This window comes from Coenobita brevimanus, unplaced genomic scaffold (genome assembly GCF_032717465.1).
Source record: "Coenobita brevimanus isolate Jiangsu-jjx unplaced genomic scaffold, ASM3271746v2 jjx.HiC_scaffold_2553, whole genome shotgun sequence".
NCBI classification, from domain to species: domain Eukaryota; kingdom Metazoa; phylum Arthropoda; class Malacostraca; order Decapoda; family Coenobitidae; genus Coenobita; species Coenobita brevimanus.
In genome coordinates, this window is record NW_027643493.1 from 84,468 (window position 1) to 106,040 (window position 21,573).

A 21,573-nucleotide genomic window follows, 5' to 3' on the forward strand; every position below is an offset into this window, starting at 1 on the left:
CTCATAGTGAAACACTCACACTTCCAGCTTATGCCACCCTCACCAAGGATACTAAACTGTCTCTACGTCTCCATACATTGCATTTTAATATGTCTCTCTCTCATGTTGAACTAGATGCCATACAAGCAATCCCTGAGATTTTTCCCCAGAATGACTCCTTCACACCTGTGTACCTAGATGAGTTGTTACACTTCCAATCTAAACTCCTTCTTCTCAAACCCCTACCTAAACCAACTCAGCCAGCTGCCTTAGCTATTTATGTTTATGCTCTGTCAGGTGTTATTGCCATGTTCCTTGCTTCTTATTTAGCGTATAAGTGTTGGATTAACAGGCGCTGCTGTCGCTGCCTTGGACCGTCATTCGAGCGTTCCCGATCTTGGATCGACCTCTCTTTCTTCTCGCCACCTGGGGATGCATACCCCGGGAACTCCCTTGATGTCCCTGCGGAGTACATGGCGAGAACGACGAAAATGACGATTTTGACGAGGACAACGAACGAATGGTCCTTCACTTCCTCAATGACAACAGAGACAGAATCCTCCCCATGACACAGCAGACTTCTCCAGACTAACGAACAACCTTCTCACTAGACGAATCACAGTAGACGAACTTAAGACAGTAGTCACAAAAACGAAGAACACGGCCCCAGGACTGACAGGCATTAACAAACAAGTTATCATGGAATGCTCACACTCCATGATAGAAAGACTCATCGACATTTTCAACGCCTCCCTGTCCGCGGGATACTTCCCTGACAAACTTAAAGAAGCCGTAATAGTAATGATACCTAAGCCAGGAAAGACTGACACGACACCCGAGAACTATAGACCAATCTCACTGCTCGAAGTACCAGGAAAACTGCTTGAAAGGATCATCAACAGAAGACTCCGACTTTACCTAGAGACAAACAGACTTCATAACCCCAGACAGTACGGCTTCAGACCACAAAAAGACACAAACAAAGCCATAGCCCTGACTTACGAGACTATCGCCCAGACCCTGTCGAGACGGGAACAGTGCTGTCTCGTCCTCAGAGACGTAAGCAAGGCCTTTGACAAGGTCTGGCATGAAGGACTCAAATACAAACTATTACAACTAGAACTCCCTACCATCCTCGAGAAGTTTTTATGCGACTTTGTGACTGACCCACCGCGAGAATTAGACACAAGGACCAGTTAGGCGACGTTATACAGCTCGACAGTGGGGTGGCACAAGGGAGCGTCCTCTCCCCCACCCTATACATTCTTTACACTAGAGACACCCCCCCCCCCACCTCCAGACTGCCTAGACATAATGTATGCTGACGATGTGACTCAAATAGTGACTTACCAAGGACGGTCCAAACTCATGATGGCCAGCAAAGTAGCCAGAGAAATCACCAGAATCAGTGATTATGAGAAACGATGGAAGATCAGGACTAACCAACAGAAATTTAAAATAATTCCATTAGCACAAAAATACATGGAAGAAATCATTGTGGATGGTGAGCTACTAAACACAAGCAATGAGGGAAGCCTGTTAGGCCTCACAATAACTCAGGCCGGGATCACAAAACATGTAAGGGAACGAATATGCAAGGGGAAGGCAGCACTGTCCACCCTCTACCGTTTTAAAACGCTAAATAGAAAAATAAAAAGCCACCTCGTTAAAGCCTACATTCTCCCTTTGCTAGAATACCCTCCTGTGCCACTGGACACTATATCAAACACCCAAAAACTAAAACTACAAAGAGTATTAAACAAAGCTCTGAGATTTGTCGAAAACGACCATCACCCCTTCAACTATATCACAGAACAATTACACAGCATGCACAAAATAGCTGCACTAAACATCCGGATGCACAAGAGGGCAGGAAAAATCTGGCAAAAACTAGAAGAGACCAGAGACCCAAATTACGAGGACATCACCAACAAAGAATACGGGAGGATGCATAATTGGTTCCCCAGCTCCCTCTTAAACAGAAATAGACCGCCACCAAACCCAATTTATACGTCCCTCTAACGACAACCCCTCTCATTATATATAATAACTAATAATACAAACGGCAGCAACGAAGCGAAAGACCACGTTACCCTATATCCCATACACCTGCCGACCTTGAACTGACCGCACCAGACCACCACTACTGTCAGGAGACAGTTGCACTGCACACTCATTCCCTGCCCACTCCTGAGTGAATGCACTCCGTCGTCCGTTGTGCTAGCTCCTGAAACCAAAATGTAAGGAGCTGTCACATCTGATGGCGGGGTCGTGAACGTGGAGTGGGTTGGGAATAGACATTGCCCATGCACAGCCTATGCCTCGTGCACCCTGGTGAATGCCATGGGGAGGAAAGATAATTTCTATCCTTCCCCCCCCATTTTCTCTAATACTAAAACTCCTCCTTTCCATGACTATAGAGCCTGTGAAATAGAGAGCAGCAACCCACCAAGACAGCAGAACCCACCAATGCCACAGAGACAGGCACCACCCTTAGTAGCGCCGGGGGTACAAACTATGGCTCTTCACCTTCATCGATATATCTACCCTTGTCTGCACATACACAGAGTGACCGCTGTATAGGACCAACAGGAACACAGCATACACAAAAATAAAAACTAAGCCACAGCAATGGGGACGGCCCCCAATCTTTATACCTCCGACTGTCTTTCATATTTCCCCACTTAATCTCTTCCAATCTCTCCCTCTTCTTTCCCCCCACTTTTCTATGACGAAGTGAAGTGAAGTGCGGCCACTCGCAGCCCACCTCTCGCCGAGGCAACACCTCCACCGCTATTCCCGGCGGGACCAGCTCTCCACAGCAGCCGTTTCAGCTGAAGGACGGGTCTGTCCTCTCCACCTACGGGAGTGCCCTGGTCAGCCCACCAGGAGGTTGAGGCTCGTCCGCCCTTTCCATGGCCGACCACCCTCCCTCCGCCACTACCTTGACCGGGGTTGTGCCCTTGTGTCCACCTGGACTGGGCCTTCCCTCTACGCTTCCACCTGCTGCTGTGGAGAGCTGGAGCGAGTGAATGGGGGTTGAGGGCAGAGTTCGGAACGCTTCTATCAGAGCTTCGGCGCCCTCACCATCGGCGCCGTTTAGTCTACCATGCTCTCGTCCCTCTCTGCCCTCTGTAAACATTGAGCAGCCGGCCGCCAACCACCGCCGAGTCGTTTGGGGATCCACCTGAGCATGCCGGCGCCCCTTCCATCGGCGCCGTGCAGTCTACCGCTCTCTCCCCTCGCCTCGTCGATCATCGGGCTGTTGCCTCACCACCATCGCCTCGTTCCCTTCCTCTGCCGCCCTTGCCCTGTCTGCCAGTCTGCCGTCCGCGCTTTGCCCCTTCATTGGAGCTGTTTTCTGCATTTTCCTGACGGGCTCTCATGTTTGCCCGTTCCCCACCACGTTGTGGGGAGAATATTTCAACAACAACAACAACGTCTGTGCGGCGACTGGACACAGTCCAACAACTCCCACTATCATACACACAGACTCGGCTTCGGCCATTCACACCCTTCGCCAAAACGCTCACAAAGACAACATTCACCTAATATACAACATTCTCACCACCACCCAAGCTATCCGCAATGCTGGGGGATCGGTTACCATAAATTGGATCCCTAGTCACGTAGGCATTGCAGGCAACGAAAAGGCAGATCGAATAGCAAAACAAGCCCTAGAAAACCCCAGCATTGATTTTGTAATCTCCACGAGCCTGCGCCAAGTCAAGCATGCCATTAAGACCAGGGCAGCCAGATTAAATAAAGAAGACCACCGCCTATATGTTGAACTGGGTTCCCCCTCGGCTAGATGGTACTCACTTGCCACACGCTACAAACCACCGCCAATCACAACTAGATCCAACCTTACGATGCTCAATCGTCTGCGCCGCCTTCGCCTGGGCTATAAATGCTACGATGAAATGGTTCCAGATGACGAAACCCCCGAACCTGCATGTGAACACTGCCAGGAGGCTCCACTTTATCCCCTCCTGCACTATCTTCTCAGATGCCCAGCCACATCCCTCATCAGGAAACGACCTCTTCCTAACCCAGACACTCCCAGAACTCACGAAGCAGCCAGATCCATAAACTCTTTACGTAATGCTGCAGCCTACGTTGTAGCCACGGCCCCACTCTCAGCACTGACTGAGGTGGTGCGCTCTGCACCTCCTCCCACCTAACGTGCATATCCACTGATATGCAGGGTATGTATGTGTGTGTGTGTCTGTGCGAGTGTGCGTGCGAGCATGTGTGCATATGCATATATATATATACATGTGTGTATATATGTGCATATAGTTTTTAAAGTCAAGAGACTGCTCCTGCAGTCTTCATCACTTACTTGTCTCTGCTTAAATCACTGACTGGGCTAACATATGGCCCGGCCCCTTCCACTTCAACGAAGGGAAAATCTTCAACAAACAAACAAACATGTGCGGCGGTGCCCATGTCGATGTCATATCATGTCATTCTGCCTCAAGCTCTCGCACCGTGCACATCTCCCAGAAGAGGCCTCCGATCTTCCACTAGCCAGTGGCTGACACCTCACTGCGCTCTGATTGGATGGCGCCGGATCTGCTTCCTGATTGGAGGGCACGCGATCCAGCAGAATACGACAGTTTTCCAACTGTCTCACAGGCAAATTAAATAGGAAAGCAGTACTGCAGTGTCAAATCCAACCCTCCCCTTACCAATTCACGCCGATGTTGAACATCCAAGCCCGTGGATCATTCCTCACCCCTGTTCTCTAGCTGAGACAGACTCAGAATTCCCAAGATAGACTTTGGTCCTTTTAGGCTCGCCCAGTATTCTCTTCCCGGCAGCCGCAGCGGTAACATCTCTCCCGCTCGCTCCCGCTCTGCATAGACTCGGCGCTCATAGTGAAACGTGGATAGCGCAAGCTAAGACTTTCACTGCTGCTTTTCCCAGCACCTTACCGATTACGACTTTCCCATCATTCTGCAAGTCTGTCAGCCCGCTCACCTTGGCTGAAAATCTTTTTTACTACGTAAGACTACCTTTATTTCTTAGATTTTACTTTGGTCCTGTTAGGCTCGCCCAGTAGAGGCTCTGGTGCGGTACGAAGCCGAACCCCGAGGCCAGTGGCACGAGGGGACCCCGTTCTGGGGTGGTTATAGGAAGCACTGGAATGGGTATTTTCTTTAATAGGGTTAGGGATCAGGGGTACTCCTTTGACCTTGCAAGTGGTCACTCCCTTTAGAGGGGGGGAGTTTAGGTTACAAGCCCCAGATCACAGGTAGATTGGACCAACTAGGCGGCCTGTTAGTGGCCTCTCAGGATTTTTTCCCCATGTTGAAAAATGGGTAAACTTAAAATCAAACACAGTAATCCCCAAGAAAATCAAGTTAAACTGAAATTGCTTGAAATAGTTGCTCCTCACAACATAAAAATAACAGGACTCCATGATTCAAAAGAATTCATCATCGCAACTACAGCCACAGAAGATGACACTAATAAGCTCCTGTCTCATCCTCTGAAAACATCTTTACAGGACAATGGCTTCACCCCAATCCTCCCTCCTGACCTAAAAGCTAAAAGGAGCATAATATGCACCAAAGTAGATGACATCATCTACTGCCACAGTGAAGAGGAGATTGAACATGAAGTCATTAAAGAAAACTCTTGGGCCAAAATCACCAAAATAACCAAATTTGGCAACAGAAACACTATGAAAATAGAATTTGACGATATCAAGATGGCAGAAAAAGCAATAGAAGGGCTGAAATTGTTCCATCTGTGCATCAGCAAAAATCAGATCCAGGCTGAGAAATATATACATATCATAATGTGTATGAAGTGCTATGAAATGGACACACATAACATCAACGAATGTCCTAAACCCAAAGATTTTAAAATCTGTTCTGAATGCTCCAGTCTTGATCACACTTGGAAGAAATGCAACTCCAACTTCAAAAAGTGTATTAACTGCGAAGGAGACCACCGCACTATGGCTATGAAATGCCCTAAAAGAAAAGAAATAGTAAAGAAAGCAATAAATACACCCCCCCCACCACAGTACGACCAGGTCTAAGCTTTGCACAAGTAACAAAACCAAACCCTAACACCCCAGCAGCTGCTATACAAAATGGATCTCCCAACGACAAGTTTGCAGACTACATGCTTCTTATCATGAATGCTCACATGCACGAGCTCACGCTCCTCCACCAATCTCTCACTAGCTGCCGCACCGAGCACATCTCCCAGCAGAGACCTCCAACCTTCCACTAGCCTGTGGCAAGAACCTTTCAGCGCTCTGATTGGAGGGCGTCGGATCTGTTTCGTGATTGGAGGGCACGCGATCCGGCACTCCCCGGCCATCACCTGAGGTTTTAACATCGTCGCTCCACAGTGAAACGTGGATAGCGCAACCCAAGACTTCCATAGCTGTCTCTCTTCCAGCTCAGAGATCGATTTTCACGCCAACACAGCTTGAGGAAACCTTTTTTTTTTTTTTTTTTTTTTTTTTTTTTACCATATCAGCTGCTTTCCGGCTGCCACTTAGAGTCCCTGCCGTAGTACGACGCCGAACCCTGAAGGGATACCGTAGGGTATTTCCATGAAGGGGGCCTTAGAGGCCTGGTTATAGGAGGCGGCAAGGGTAGGCATTCTGTTAGGGCTAGGGTTAGGTAAGTCCCTCACGGGGCAGTGTCGGGGTACTCTCACGACGTCCTCTAGAGGACGGGGAGTTAGGCCCCCCCGGCACTGTAGGGAACCGCCGGATTGTAGCTGATAATTTATTTATCCTGATCGATTCCTTCGTTGTTCTTGCTTAAGCATACATACCGATTTACATTCATACACTCAAGTATATTTAATTTCATTTGAGTATACATGTGTGTATGGGTGTATATATGTGTGTGTGCTGCTTAGAACTAATGGACGAACGACTGAGTAAATAAATACCTCCCACATATATATATATCTATCGGCTAGATACATATATATATATATATATATATATATATATATATATATATATATATATATCCCCCTTGTGTTTTTTTTTTTTTCCCCGCCACTTCCACCCCCTCGCCAGCTGACCACCGACTTTCCCCCTTACCAACCCCCACTGTTACTCCTCAGGCAATTCCCCACCCCCCAACAAAACCACCTCACCAACCACGCACCCCACCCACACAGCCGCACTGCCAACCACCTCCCGACACACGCCCAAAGCAGGACGCAAGCACACAGACCACCTTGGAAGCCTTCACACAAACCCCACAACCAGACACCACTCTTCCCAAAGACCACTTCATCTTCAAGGCAGAACACCTAAAAAATCTAGGCCGAATGCTATGCAACACAATGGTGTCTATGCTAGAACAGGTCCTCAATCGGCCCATAGATCCAAGCCCCTCCGCTCTGCAATATCCTCAACGATCCAGAACTGGATAGAACATCCCGACCCCCACACCACTGCCCCCGAAGACCTAACCCAAGCCACTCCCCCACAACAAACCTCATCACAGCCTCCTCCACCTCCTGCCACCTCAGACCCCACACATCAACCATGCCACAGACAACACAACCGTACAAAACACACACCCCGAGATGCCAGAAACCGTTCCCTGTCTACCGACAGACCCACCGAGCACAAAAAAACAATGAAAGCCCAACCCCACCAACCTCGCAAGTGCTCTGTGGAGAGAGGGAGACCCCGCTCCAGGTCCCCCCTTCCTACTCCCACCCAAACAACCTAGGGGACACCAGCAACACCGCCAACACCTCACCTCCCACCTCCCTCCGCATACTGCAGTGGAACATCCTCGGTGCCTCTGCACGCCGCTCCCTGCTAGAAGAAGTCGCACACAAAGACAATATCGACATCTTCCTCCTGCAGGAGACTCTCTTAAGCAAGCACCGCCCACTGCATATGCGGGGTTTCACCCCCTTCCTACTACCCTATGTGCGTGGTGGTTCTCGAGGCTGCGCCATCCTCGTCCGAAAACACATTCCTGCAGCCGCCATCAGCCCCCTTCCAGACTGTTCTGAGGCAGAGATTCAGGGAGTGGACCTCACCCTAGCACAAGGCCACCTCAAAATATACAATGTCTACCGCTCACCCACGGCCGACCTTAGACTGGGGGAGCTACTCTCACTCTCTGCTACAGAAGAAGTCTTTGTTGGCGGAGATTTTAATGCCCACCACTTCTGCCTTAACTCCCAAAGCCCCACAAACCCCACAGGACGCCACCTAGCTACAGTCTTGGAGGAAACACCAACCATCACTCTCCTAAACGACGTTGACTCTCCAACACACCTACAAGGGGGCAGGCTAGACCTCTCCCTCGTGTCGTCAACGCTAGCACGTCACTCCACTTGGGAGATCCACCCCACTCTAACCTCTGACCACCATGCCATCCTCTGCACCATCCCAATCGCCCCACTCCCCAGACCTCCTGCCCCCCCCCCCGGTGGAACACCAAGCGCGCAGACTGGGGTCTGTTCACAAACACACTAGACGACCTCATCAATAGCGATCCCTCACAGGACCTAGAGGAACATGCTGCCCAGATCATAAGTGCCTTTCAAGCAGCAGCAGGAACGGCAATTCCCACCACCACCCCCATTAAGCGCCACCACAAACACCACTGGTACTACTGCCCCAGAGTCAAAGAACTTAATCACCATCTAAACAGGGCCAAAAAGATCTACAGGGCCAACCCCACCCCCGAGGCACTTAGATATCTCCAGTCAGTCATCCAGCACTCCATCGCTGAGAAAAACAGCATCAAAGAACAGAAATGGCTGGAGTGGTGTCAGTCGCTAGGAGCACATTCTAACCTTGGCTCTATATGGAAAAAACTGAAAGCGGTCTCCAGCCCCCTCTGCCCGGCCCCCAACTCATCCAAATCCCCGCAAAGAGGCAGAAAACCTAGCAGAGTCCTTCGCCAGACGCACCTCCCCCACTCAACTCCCAAATGATATCAGGCGCCGGCAGGAGGAACTCCACCAACACAGAGCCGAAATGATCCACATCAGCCAAAACACCCCAGCCGAGTCTGATCGCCCTTTCACAACACATGAGCTGGCCCAAGCAAAGAAAAGCAGTACAGATACAGCTCCTGGCTTAGATGGAATCACTTACAGCATGCTTTCACATGCGGGCCCAGTGGCTGAGAAGGCCTTTCTGGACCTCCTCAACCACTCTTGGACCTTAGGCCGATTGCCCTTGCAGTGGAAGCATGCTGTGATACACCCAATCCCCAAACAAAATGACCCCAATAACCCCAGACCCATCTCTCTTCTCAGCTGCCTCGGCAAAACGGCTGAGCGCATGGTGCTCCACCGCCTCCAATGGTGCTTGCCCCCCTCACCACTACACTTTTGCATACACCAAAGGCAAAGGGGCCACAGAATGTCTTGGCTCCTTCCTCTGTGAACTCCGAGGAAGCAAAGGACTTGCTGTCTTCATTGACCTCGAGAAGGCCTTCGAGCTTGCATGTCCTGAGGCAATCCTGGCAACCTTGGCACACAAGGGTGTGAGGGGCCGCCTCCTTTGCTGGCTCGATGACTTCTTCCGGGATCGTGAAGCTGCTGTCCGCTTCCAAGGACACACGTCTGCTCCACACCGACATCAAAATGGCACTCCACAAGGCAGTATCCTCAGCCCAACTCTGTTCAACACCCTTGTGGAGTGCCTCTTATGCACTGACCTAGGCCCAGGAACCCGCCTACTCTGCTACGCTGACGACCTTGCCCTCATTATCCATCAAGGCCCCTTCTTTACACGAGCACAAAGGGCTCTCTCTAAGCTCACCACTATATGCAGAGAACTGGGGCTAAAAATTAACATCAACAAAACCAAAGCTCTCCCCCTGGGTATTGGGCCTCCCACAGACCAACTAAGACTCGGAAACACGTCCATTGAATATGTAACATCCCACAAATACCTTGGAGTAACAATAGACTCCCACCTTTCCTTCAGAGGTGAAGTGACACGGCTCAGGGAGAAAACCAGAACACGCACCTCCGCGCTCAGAGCCCTAGCAGGCAAAGGGGGAGGTGCGTCCTTCAAAGTCCTCCGTCTCTTTTATATACAAGCTATAAGGTCCATTGTTGACTACTCCGCCCCTGTCCTTCTCACCATCGACACTGCCCAATCGAACAGACTTGAGGTCATTCAGAATGAAGCCCTGAGGATTATGACCAACTCTCCACAGTGGACCAAGCTATGCAACCTCCGCCTAGAATGCAACTTAGAATCTCTCCACCATCGCATCCAGGCAAGAGTGACAAGCCTAGCCATCAAACTGGCCCACACAGCCTCCCCCTTCCCCTCCTCTCACGCATAAAAGCTGCAACCGGCCTTCACCCTGACATCCTTTCCCGGAGCTGGATGCACAGTGTTGCCCGCGCCATCCACGCCCTAAACCTTTCTGCTATGATGCAAGCCCCCGACTCTCCTGCCCCTCATTACCGCCCCCAAGCCCCTTGGAACCCACCCTTATACAACCTCCTCCTCCCAGACTCGCCAAACAAAGCTAACACCCCCACCCAATTGCTGCGCCAAGAGGGGTTGCAACGCATTGCTTCTATCACCCCCCCTGATGCCGTCACTTATTACACGGACGGCTCTGTTACGGACACACGAGCCGGGGCAGCCTTTGTGTGTGGCGACCACAGTCATGGCTTCCGAATCACAAATGGCGCTTCCACGCTTCAAACCGAACTCGCTGCTATTGCAGCAGCTTTAAAAGATGCCCTCCACACCGCACCCTCCTCGACCATCATCATTCATTCTGACTCCACTGCCGCTATCCATGTCCTTAAACAATTCTCACCCTCTGACAACCTCGCACTAACCACTGACATCCATGCAACAGCCCAACAGATCCGAGAGGCAGGGGATCCATCACCATCCACTGGATCCCCAGCCACGTTGGAATAAAGGGGAATGAGAGGGCTGATAAGGCAGCCAAACATGCATCAGCCCACCCCCACATTGACACAGACATACCCCCAAGCCTATCACGCATTAAACAAAAGATTAAGCAACGAACAGCCAGACGCAATCGCAACGATCATGAGGCAGAAGTCAAACTCGGATCTCCATCTGCTACCTGGTTTGCCCAGGCCACCAAATATACTGAACTCATGCAGCCACTACCCAAAGACAACCGCCTCCTCACCCACATTCATCGCCTCCGGCTGGGATTCGCGTGCAAAGCTGAAATCACCACCAACAACACCTCTCCCACAGAATGCGAACACTGCGAGGCCCCCACCTCTCAACCACTCCTTCACTACCTGCTAAACTGCCCTGCCACATCTCGCCTTCGGGTCAAACCCCCCTACCCTAATCCCGACACACTAAGATCCGAAAATCATCCTATTCCCCCATGCACGCTCCGCAAGGCAGCCGCTAATATCATCGCCACAATACCAACTCGCACCCTCTTAGAAGTGGCACAAGCTGCCCCACCTCCTAAATAACCCCCCCCAAAAAAAAAAATCAGCAGAAGAACGCAGTGCGCTGCTAAGCCCTAGGGGCACCGCAGTGACATGCCATCTTCCCAGTTACTATACAAGCCCTCCCACACAAACCGGGCTAATAGATGGCCCGGCCTGCACTAAAGGTGCAGAAAACTTTAAACGAACGAACGAACGATGCACGAGCTTGCAAACCCAGGCAGCTTTAATAAAATTCTGGGGGAAAGTTGCACACTTAATGGACTACCAATTGTCAAACTCCCCCCTAACCCCCCTCTGAAAAAATTATACAAGCCATTCTGCCATCTACAACTAAAAATCTTCTTTCTCCCCCAGCCAATACAAATAAAAAACCTGCTGAATCATCCCTTTACACACAAACCATCCCTATCTCTGAAGAGAAAAACGAAGAGGCTATGGCGCTTGACACACATGAAGATGAACCCATCCCACATGGAAGTAATGACATCCCAAAATACCAAACAGACAGTGAATCAGATGAACACCTAAGCTCCTCTGACGAAGACGAAACCGAAAATGACAAGGCAGAGGATTGTAGTCCTCCCGTCAATTTGAAAGTCAAACAAAGAATACAAACAAAGAGAACTAGCCAAAGCTATAAAAGAAAACAAAGCCTTATTCATACAAAATAACAACATACTGAATCCAGATTTAGCACTCAACCAACTAAGAATCACCTGTGAAAAACTAGAAACCTTCCAACATCTTATTCGGCCAGCTAACACCGAAGAAGAAAGACTTCTCCTTCGCCTAGGGGATCAGCACACAAAGGCTTCCCAACCCTCTCAGTCCAGACCCCAAAGACATAGACAATGAAAATCATTCAACATAACGTCCTTAATTGGCATGGTCGAAGTCTAGGTCTTAGCAATACCTACCGTAATTTAGATCCAGATATCATTCTTATAAATAGCCACGGCACTACCTCACCAAATTCACTCCGTATCCCTGGGTATAAAACACATAGCAAAAACTTTCTCAATCGCCCTATGGACGGCACAGCCATTGCACTGAAAAACAATTTACAATACAAAATCATAGACAGTTTTATCTCAGATCTGATTGCCGTAGAGTTACAAACGCACACTGGAAAAATCATTATTGCTACAGTATACCTCCCCCCTAGCCGCCCTTACCTCCCAACCCCCGATTTTATTAACTTATTCAGAAGAACCATCCCTATATACCTCATTGGTGATCTTAACGCTAAACACCGCCTCCTGGGCAACAGAAACTCAAACGTCGTAGGAAGACAACTTCCAAGACTCATCCAAGACACCACAGTAAGACACATTGGTCCCAACTTTCCTACATTCCTCTCACACAACTCTACCTCCACCCCAGACATAGCTCTTTGCAACCTAACAGCTTATCACAACACCCATTTCTCTCCCGGCCCTCTCACCACTAGTGATCACATCCCCATAATCGCCACTATCTCCACTGCCCCAATAACCGTCCCCATTCCACCTCGACCTAACGGCCAACTGGAATGACTTTAAACAAGATATAACCACAACATTTACTAACTTTCATATCCCCGGTGATGGAACACTAGAGGAAATCGATCAATCTCTTGAAAGATGGTACTCCAACATAAATATTGCAATCAACAACAACATCCCTACAACAACACATAGAACAATCACTACTCCTAAACACAACAGAGACACACAGATCCTCATCAATCAATACAATGCATTAAGAACTCACTCCCAAACACATGGTTGGACACGAGATCACTATAGACGATACAAACTACTTCAAACTCAACTACACACATCCCTTCTAACAGAACACAACACACATTGGGCAAACACTATTGCAAACACCGCCAATCGAAGTGGAGGAGCCTCTTCCACCTTCACCACCGCCTGCCGCCATCGCTCTCTCTTCTTCTCCCCCTCCACCTAAGGAGAAGAGGAAGAAACAAAAGAAGAAAGGGGGAAAGACCAAGAGCGACCCCTCCTCCGTTGCTCGCCGGATCGAGGCCCTCCTTCCACCACTCTCAGGGACTCGTGATCTCGATGCCCGCACGGATGCGGACCTAGAAGAGCTACTCTTCTGCCTCAGAAGTGGCGGATTCAAGCGAATCCCTTGAAATGCACAGTAACATAGTTTCGTATTAAATCAGCCAACCCCCGCCCACTTTTTCTAAATTCGCGTGATCCCGATCGCGTTCCCATTCCTATTAGGAATACTTGCACCGTACTTGGTCTTACATACGACAAAAACTTCAAATTTCATCATCATATACGAGGCAAGGCAGGCGTGGCTGGCACTGCACTAACACAAATATACCGGTTCCGTAGTGCAACACCGTCAGCTAAATTTCATCTATATAAAGCACTGATCAGACCACTGCTCACGTATTCACCGTTAAGTCTATCTCTTTCGGCCAAAAGCAACATTCTAAATTTACAGAGAGTTCACAACAAAGCCATACGTTGGGCACTGAGCATACGGTGGTATGATTTTGTCACCAACATACACTCTCATGAACGCGCCAACATTCCACCCATCAACACTTACCTTCACCACCTACAACAAAAACAAATCACCAAACTCACCGACGTTCACACTGACTTCATCGACTTTTTCACCCGGATCACACCCCCCACACGACCTCTAGCCAACCTCTTCCACCCTGACGCAAGACCTGCACCAACCCCATTGTTCACGTAATCACCAATAGTTTATTTAATGCCCATTTCATTAATCAACTACTTAGTTCACACCCTGCAATCACTTAAGACTCAAAACCACCCCTACACCTATTACCAAGATCACGGCAGCCACGTAATAACCCGCCATCCTCATATCCAGCACCCCTGCCTCTGACCCTGACCCCCCCATACTGCCCTTCCTCCACCCCTCCCCTTTCCTTATCCCCCTACCCAAGCCCACTAGGGCTACAACACCTTACCCTAACACCCCTATCCTATTATCCTACCCAGGCTCCTGGAGCCGGAAAATCAGATGAACCTGAGAGGCAGCCAATAAGCCAATGCTTGGCAGAGAAAGCCGTAGCTATTCACTCCTCCCGTCCTTAAGTAACAACACAGTGCACGTGCGAGACCCCCCCCCCCTTCCCAACACCAAACACACGCACGTTGGGTTAAGCCCCGACACTCTTTCTCTTCGTCTAAATTCTTCCTCTCCTACTTAAAAAAAAAAAAAAAAAAAACACGCACCTTACACAATGCAACCAGGAACCTGATCTCTCAGTAAGGCCGGGAGATAAAACTAAGGCCTAGTTCCTGCCACGTGTCGTCGTCCTGGTTGCATTACACTCATCACACATATACACAATCATTCTTTACCTTCCTTCCTTTCCCCCCCTTTTCTATACGTCATTGTATTGTATTGTCACGGATCCGATCAACGACGACGATACACTGCCTCTCGTCTACCAGACTCTGTATCAGAAGATCCGTGAGGCATACATCTCCAACTCCTTCTCTCCATCTGAGGAAGCCGCCATCCGTGAGGGCATCGGGTTTGATCCACCACGTGCTGCCCTGGTCAACTATATAGCCACCAGACTGCTCTCTTAACTGCTGAGCCACGCCTGATCCTGTCCTGCCTTGCTGCTTCGGCTTGCAGTTATTGTCACCGCTATGCTCTCTTTTGAGAGCTTTGTTTTTGCCATTCCTCTGACGGGCTCTCTGTTTGCCCGTGTCCTCACCTTATTGTGAGGCAAATATCACAAAAAAAAAAAAAAAAAAAAAAAGCTGCCCTCGTCAACTATATCGCCACCAGACTGCTCTCGTAACTGCTGAGCCACGCCTGATCTTGTCCTGCCTTGCTGCTTCGTCTTGCAGTTTTTGTCACCACTATGCTCTCGTTTGAGAGCTACTTTATGCCACTTCTCTGACGGGCTCTATGTTTGCCCGTGTCCTCACCATGTTGTGAGGCAAATATCACAACAACAACAACAACAACCGCCAATCTTTATAATGATCCCTCCACATTTTGGCGTCAAATAAAAATCCTCTCAGGAACTTCAACCCCCGACCCTCATTACGTATTAGATCATCTGGGAAACAGACAACACTCAGCCTCTGAAAAAGAAAGAACACATAGGCGACACTGGGAGTCCATCTTTCAAGAGATCGAAGAAGAACAGAACAACAACAGACACGACAATACGGTAAAAGAATTCCTTACCATCAACGCAGATAGATTAACACCGTACCACTCAGCTCACCCCGATAGATTAGACTCAAACACAATATTTACCACTCCTATCACGGCAGACGAAATTACCTCTATTATTAAGAACTTAAAAAAGACTTGCCCGGAAGAAAGTGGATATAATAAAACTATACTATCCAATCTTCCCAATATAGCCATTGAAAATTTAAAAAACATATTTAATGCAACCATCTCTGCAGGATATTTCCCCGACAAATTTAAAGAAGCCATCATAAAACTAATCCCAAAAAAGAACAAGAACCCACATCTCGTAGAGAATTACAGACCCGTCTCTCTTTTAGAAGTCCCTGGAAAGGTACTAGAGAGAATAATTAATAAAAGGCTCAGATTACACCTTGAATCTGAGAATCTGTATAATAAGAATCAATACGGTTTTCGACTACTAAGGGGCACCACTCAAGCAATTGCAATAGCATCAGAACATATAGCAATAAGTAAATCTAACAAAGGACAATGCCACATCATCCTTAGAGATGTAACAAAAGCCTTTGACAAGGTGTGGCATTTAGGACTTAAATATAAATTACTTAATCTCAACCTCCCAACTATAACTGAAAAAATTCTCTGTGATTTTCTTGACGACAGGAAGGCTAAAATCAAAATAAATAATTACACAGGGGCTAGCTTTGCTCTGGAAAGCGGGGTTCCTCAAGGGAGCGTACTCTCACCAAGTCTCTACTCTATATTCACCAGTGACTCCCCACAAGCAACTCATGGCATCAATATAAGCTACGCTGACGATATTTCCCAAATTATTAACTATCCTGGACCATCTAGAAGGATCATGAATTCAAGAACTCAAAGCGAAGTCGAGAAAATTAATGAATATGAATCTAAATGGAGAATACAAACTAACAAATAAATTTTCCGTCATTCAACTAGCCAACACCAAAAAAGAACCTTTAATAATTAATGAAGAAATAACTGACTTCACAGAAGAGGGAAAAATACTTGGTTTTAAACTTAACTCAAGAGGCTATCTTCCCAGTGTACAGGATAGAAAACAAAAAGCCACTGGAGCATTATCCCGCTTACTCAGATTCAAGAACATGCCTATAAAAGTCAAATCCCACCTTGTCAAAGCACTGATCCTCCCCATACTAGAATATCCCCCCATTCCCACACACACCTTCAGCTATACCCAACTTAAAAAACTACTAATCTTACAAAACAAAGCCCTCAGATTTGCAACTAATCAGCAGTACCCTTACACACTTAACACGGAACAAATACACGCCATAACCAAAACCAAACCATTAAACATAAGATTACATAACCAAGCCAAAAAAAAGTTTGGAGTAAAATCGAGGAAATTAACCCCGAAACATACAACGCATTCACTAACAACATCAATGAGGAGAATTGCTCTTTCCATAAATGGTTCCCTAGTAGTTTAAAAACCATAATAAACAACCATGACCCTATACCAATTTATTAAACTCAACCAAAACCGATAAGTGACGCACTGATTTGTACCCAAACTACTCAATCTCACAATACAAAAAAAAAAAAACAATTACGACATAAACCCAAACAACCCAACGAAACCCTCAAAAAGCTAGCTAACTTAACTCAAACATGCACAAAATATGCACGCACATGCACGCACGCCCACGTGTGTGTGTGTGTGTGTGTGTGTGTGTGTGTGTGTGTGTGTGTGTGTGTGTGGATATTCGCCCCGCATATGTAGGGGCACGGGCAAACAGAGAGCCCGTCAGGGAAAAGGCAGAATCAAGCTCTCGATTCAGAGCAAAGCGGGAACAGCAGGCTGAAGGACGAGGGGAAGCGGGAACAGCAGGCTGAAGGATGAGCACGACGGGGCAGCAGGCAGAAGGAAGCAGAAGAGCTGCTGGGCAATAAAAAGCACCTCAAGTCTGCCCATCAGAGTCCGAGATGTCGGTGTACTGGGAGTGGCGATCTATATCCTCATACAACTCTAGCTCCCCCGAGTCCCTAAGGCGAGATGGAACGCCTAATGGAGAGTCTTGAAGGACCCGGCTAAGAGCTAGAGTTATGCCCACACACACACACTCACACCCACACGCACACACTCACACCCACACGCACACACACACACACACACACACACACACACACACACACACACACACAATATACAAAACAAAGCACTTACCTAACTAACTCAATAAACACTATATGTGCAGTTACCAAACTAACACAATAAACAAAACAAAAGCACGGTGACCAGCCCACCAACTGTCTACTACCCCTTCCTTCCTCTTTCTTACTATCCCTTCCCCTATTCTCTCTTCTTTCCTCCACCTTCCTATAAAATATATATATATATATATATATATATATATATATATATATATATATATATATATATATATATATATATAAATGCGGCGGTGCCCCTCAGTATCGCTCTTGCAAGAGAGGGGTGTACATGTAAGTCGGTTAGATCCGTGGCGCCCAACTGTCTACCTGGACGCATCACTGTCCCATACACCAGGCTGCCGGGCAGGCTCAGTTACCGCATGTCAGAGGGGGAAGGCTGACGTGTGATACCCAACTCCGCGGTTCCTGGCTGCATGGCCACTGCATAGCAGTGCCACATCAGTCTCGTTATGACAAGTGAGGAATTTACAGTGTGATCTCGCGTCTAAGGAGTTCACATCTAACGACACCATTGGACCTCTACCCATATTCGTATCTAACGTGGAAGTTTCTGTCTAACGAAAAAAAATCCCGGGCGAGCGGTTCAAATCTGTCGCCACCTTGGTCTAATGCGTGGACGGGAAAGATGTTACCCTTTGCTACAGAAACTAAACCAGCTCAATGAATATGCAAAGAGAGTGAATGAAAGAAGATAAACAGTTACCGGTATCACCGAATATTTAAACAAACGCCATGAGCTTGGGGAAGTTGTGGCAAATCTCGATCGAAATGAAGGATAAGAGTGTGAGTAATGATGGAAATGAAGGATAAGACTGTGAGTGATGTCGATGAAAACATAGGGAATCTTCATGGTGACATTCATGATGACTTTTCTGGATTTGTTGGGAAGGAAAAGAATGCAGACAAAAAGATAACAAAACTCGGGGAGGCATCGCGAGAGGCAATGGAGAGCGAGAGGTGGGAGGAGGGTGGTTGTGCTGGTGGCGTAGGTGAGAAGGAGCGGCCCAGTAGCCTTCCTTCCCGCCTCGGATACCACCTTAAGCACCTCATTTATCACTCACAGGTGAGTTATCGATATTATTTCTTCTTTATTTTATATTTTATGTCACTATGTATGATTATATGACAAATTAACGACAATAACTTACATAATGAGTGAAAATAGGGTCAAAATAGGGGTTAGATCCAGTTTTTACCTATTATAATTTTCCCCATATGTTTATGTATCGGCATCTAATGAAGTCGCATGTAACGAGTGGTTTTTGGTACCTATTACACGTTATTATTCAGGGAGTTTCCAAACGCTGCTCTCTCTCATTAGGGCTGCTCCAACATCCACTGCCCTACCTTGTATCTCTTCTATAACCCCATCCATATATAGACTGAACAACCATGAGGACATGACACATCCCTATTTCAGTCCAACATTCAAATAGAAAAATTCACTCGGTTCACTATCCACACGCACCGCATCCTTAGCACCCTCATAAATACCCTTCACGGCCTTCAGCAACTTCCCATTTTCTCCATATATTCTTAATACTTTCCACAATCCTTGTCAGTCCAGTTGTTGTTGTTGTTGTTGTGATATTTGCCTCACAACGTGGTGAGGACACGGGCAAACATAGAGCCCGTCAGGGATGTAGCAAAAAGTTGCTCTCAAAACGAGAGCATAGCGGTGACAAGACTGCAAGACGAGGCAGCAAAGGCAGGACAAGATCAAGCGTGGATCGGCAGTTACGAGAGCAGTCTGGTGGCTATATAGTTGACCAGGGCAGCATGTGGTGGGTCGAACCCGATGCCCTCACGGATGGTGGCTTCCTCAGATGGAGAGTGGGAGTTGGAGATGTATGCCTCACGGATCTTCTGATACAGAGTCTGGTAGACGACAGTCGTGCTGTGAAGACGTGTCTCCCAGCTCTCCAGCTCTTGCCTGCTTCCGTCTCCACGTGGTCCTGTCTTTGGTGTTGTGTTGGAGGCTTGCTTCCTTCTCACCACTGCCCGACACTGGAGCTGTGATCGGCCTTGCCGGTGCTGCTAGAGCGGTGTGCTTGCTCTCTACTGCACAGCGTCTCTCCCTGCCTTTTTAAGAGCCCTGCTCTTGCTCTAGGGAGTTTTTTTTTTTTTTTTTTTTTCGGCCTGCCGTTAGTGTCCCTCACCGTAGTACGACGCCGAACCCTGAAGGAGTGCCGCAGGGCATTTCCATGAAGGGGGGCCTTTAGGGCCTGGTTATAGGAGGCGGTGAGGGCGGCATTCTCTGTTAGGGCTAGGGCTAGGAAAGTCCCTCACGGGGAAGTGACGGGTCTTCCCTCGACGTCCTTTAGAGGACGGGGAACCACCCCACCCCCGTTACTGTAGGGTTTTTTCTCGGCCGTTTTTTTTTTTTTTTTTTTTTTTTTCGCCTTATATTTAGTTTACTTCAACTTGCTGTGGCTTTCTGAGGAATCAATTTGCATTGCAAGTTAGTTCTGTGGCTGCCCCAGCATAGTTCTACTAAACTAAATATCACTTTAATATTGAGCTCTTGGCTTCACTTTGCCAAGTCTTATATTTAGTTTACTCTAACTCGTTGGGTTTGTCTGAGGAATTAGTTTGTATGGCAAATTAGTTCCGTGACTCACCTAACCCAGTTTTTCTAAACTAAATAGCATCACAGTCGTGTTCTTATTTAATTTACTTTCTCCTGCGTAGGTCTGTCCAGGTGTTCTGATTTACTTAACAAATCAGTTCACACTGATAGATTTGCTCAGGTTGAGATTAAATTAAATTCCTATATAATTGATTGCTCCAATTCTGCTCATCTGTTTACTGTTGTGTTGACTTGTTCAGACAACCCAACAGACGAATTGAGTGCATATTGTTATAAATTGATTATCACTTTTTGTGTGTGTGTGTGTGTGTGTGTGTGTGTGTGTGTGTGTGTGTGTCTCTTGAGTTGCCTTTACGTTTCCTGCACTGCCCGGTGCATATGCCATGAAGGTGGCATGCACCTCCAGGCCCAAGGGGCCAGCCCGCCCCCCCCCCCGCCCTCGAGGCCACCCCCTACCAAGCCCACTACCGGTGAGAAGCGAGAGCGCAAACTCTCCTCCAGCAGCTCTTCCTCATCCTCCTCCGGGGCCCCCCCCACTGCTCCCCCCGCTCCAAGGCCTAACGGACCTGCAGCACACCCACGGTATGCTGCTCCCACCACGTCCTCGTCCGCACGAGCTAAGATCGCGCGGATTCACGAAACCATGGATGGAATCACGACTGCCCCAGCTCCCACCTCTTCAGGCTCCCAGGCTTCTCCCCAAGTAACTCACAGCCCCTCCAGCACTCACAAGCGACCACCTTGCCCCCCCTCTGCAAGGGCACCACAGTCTACTGCCAAGGCCCTGCCGAGTGTTCGAGCACGCGACAGCGCCACAAAGGCCACCACTGCTGCCAGGGAAACTGACCCCACAGGCATCCCGCCTGTCCCTGCTGCCACCACTGCTGTTAACGCTCCTGATGAAGAGGGCTGGACCCTCGTGTCGCGCAAAAAATCACGAGCGACACAGGGAAACGACCAAATCCCGGCCAGCCGCATGACTGCTCCCCAGCAGCCACCACCTGCACCAAGCACCTCAGCTCCTCAGAGGCCCCCTTCGGCGCCACGCCCCTCTGTCTCAGTCCGGCCTCCTCCACCACCCCCTTCCAACTTCCCAGCCTTTCGTGTCCCAGCCCAACCGGGATTCACGACCAGCTATGGCGCGATCCAAGCCCTGGAAAACC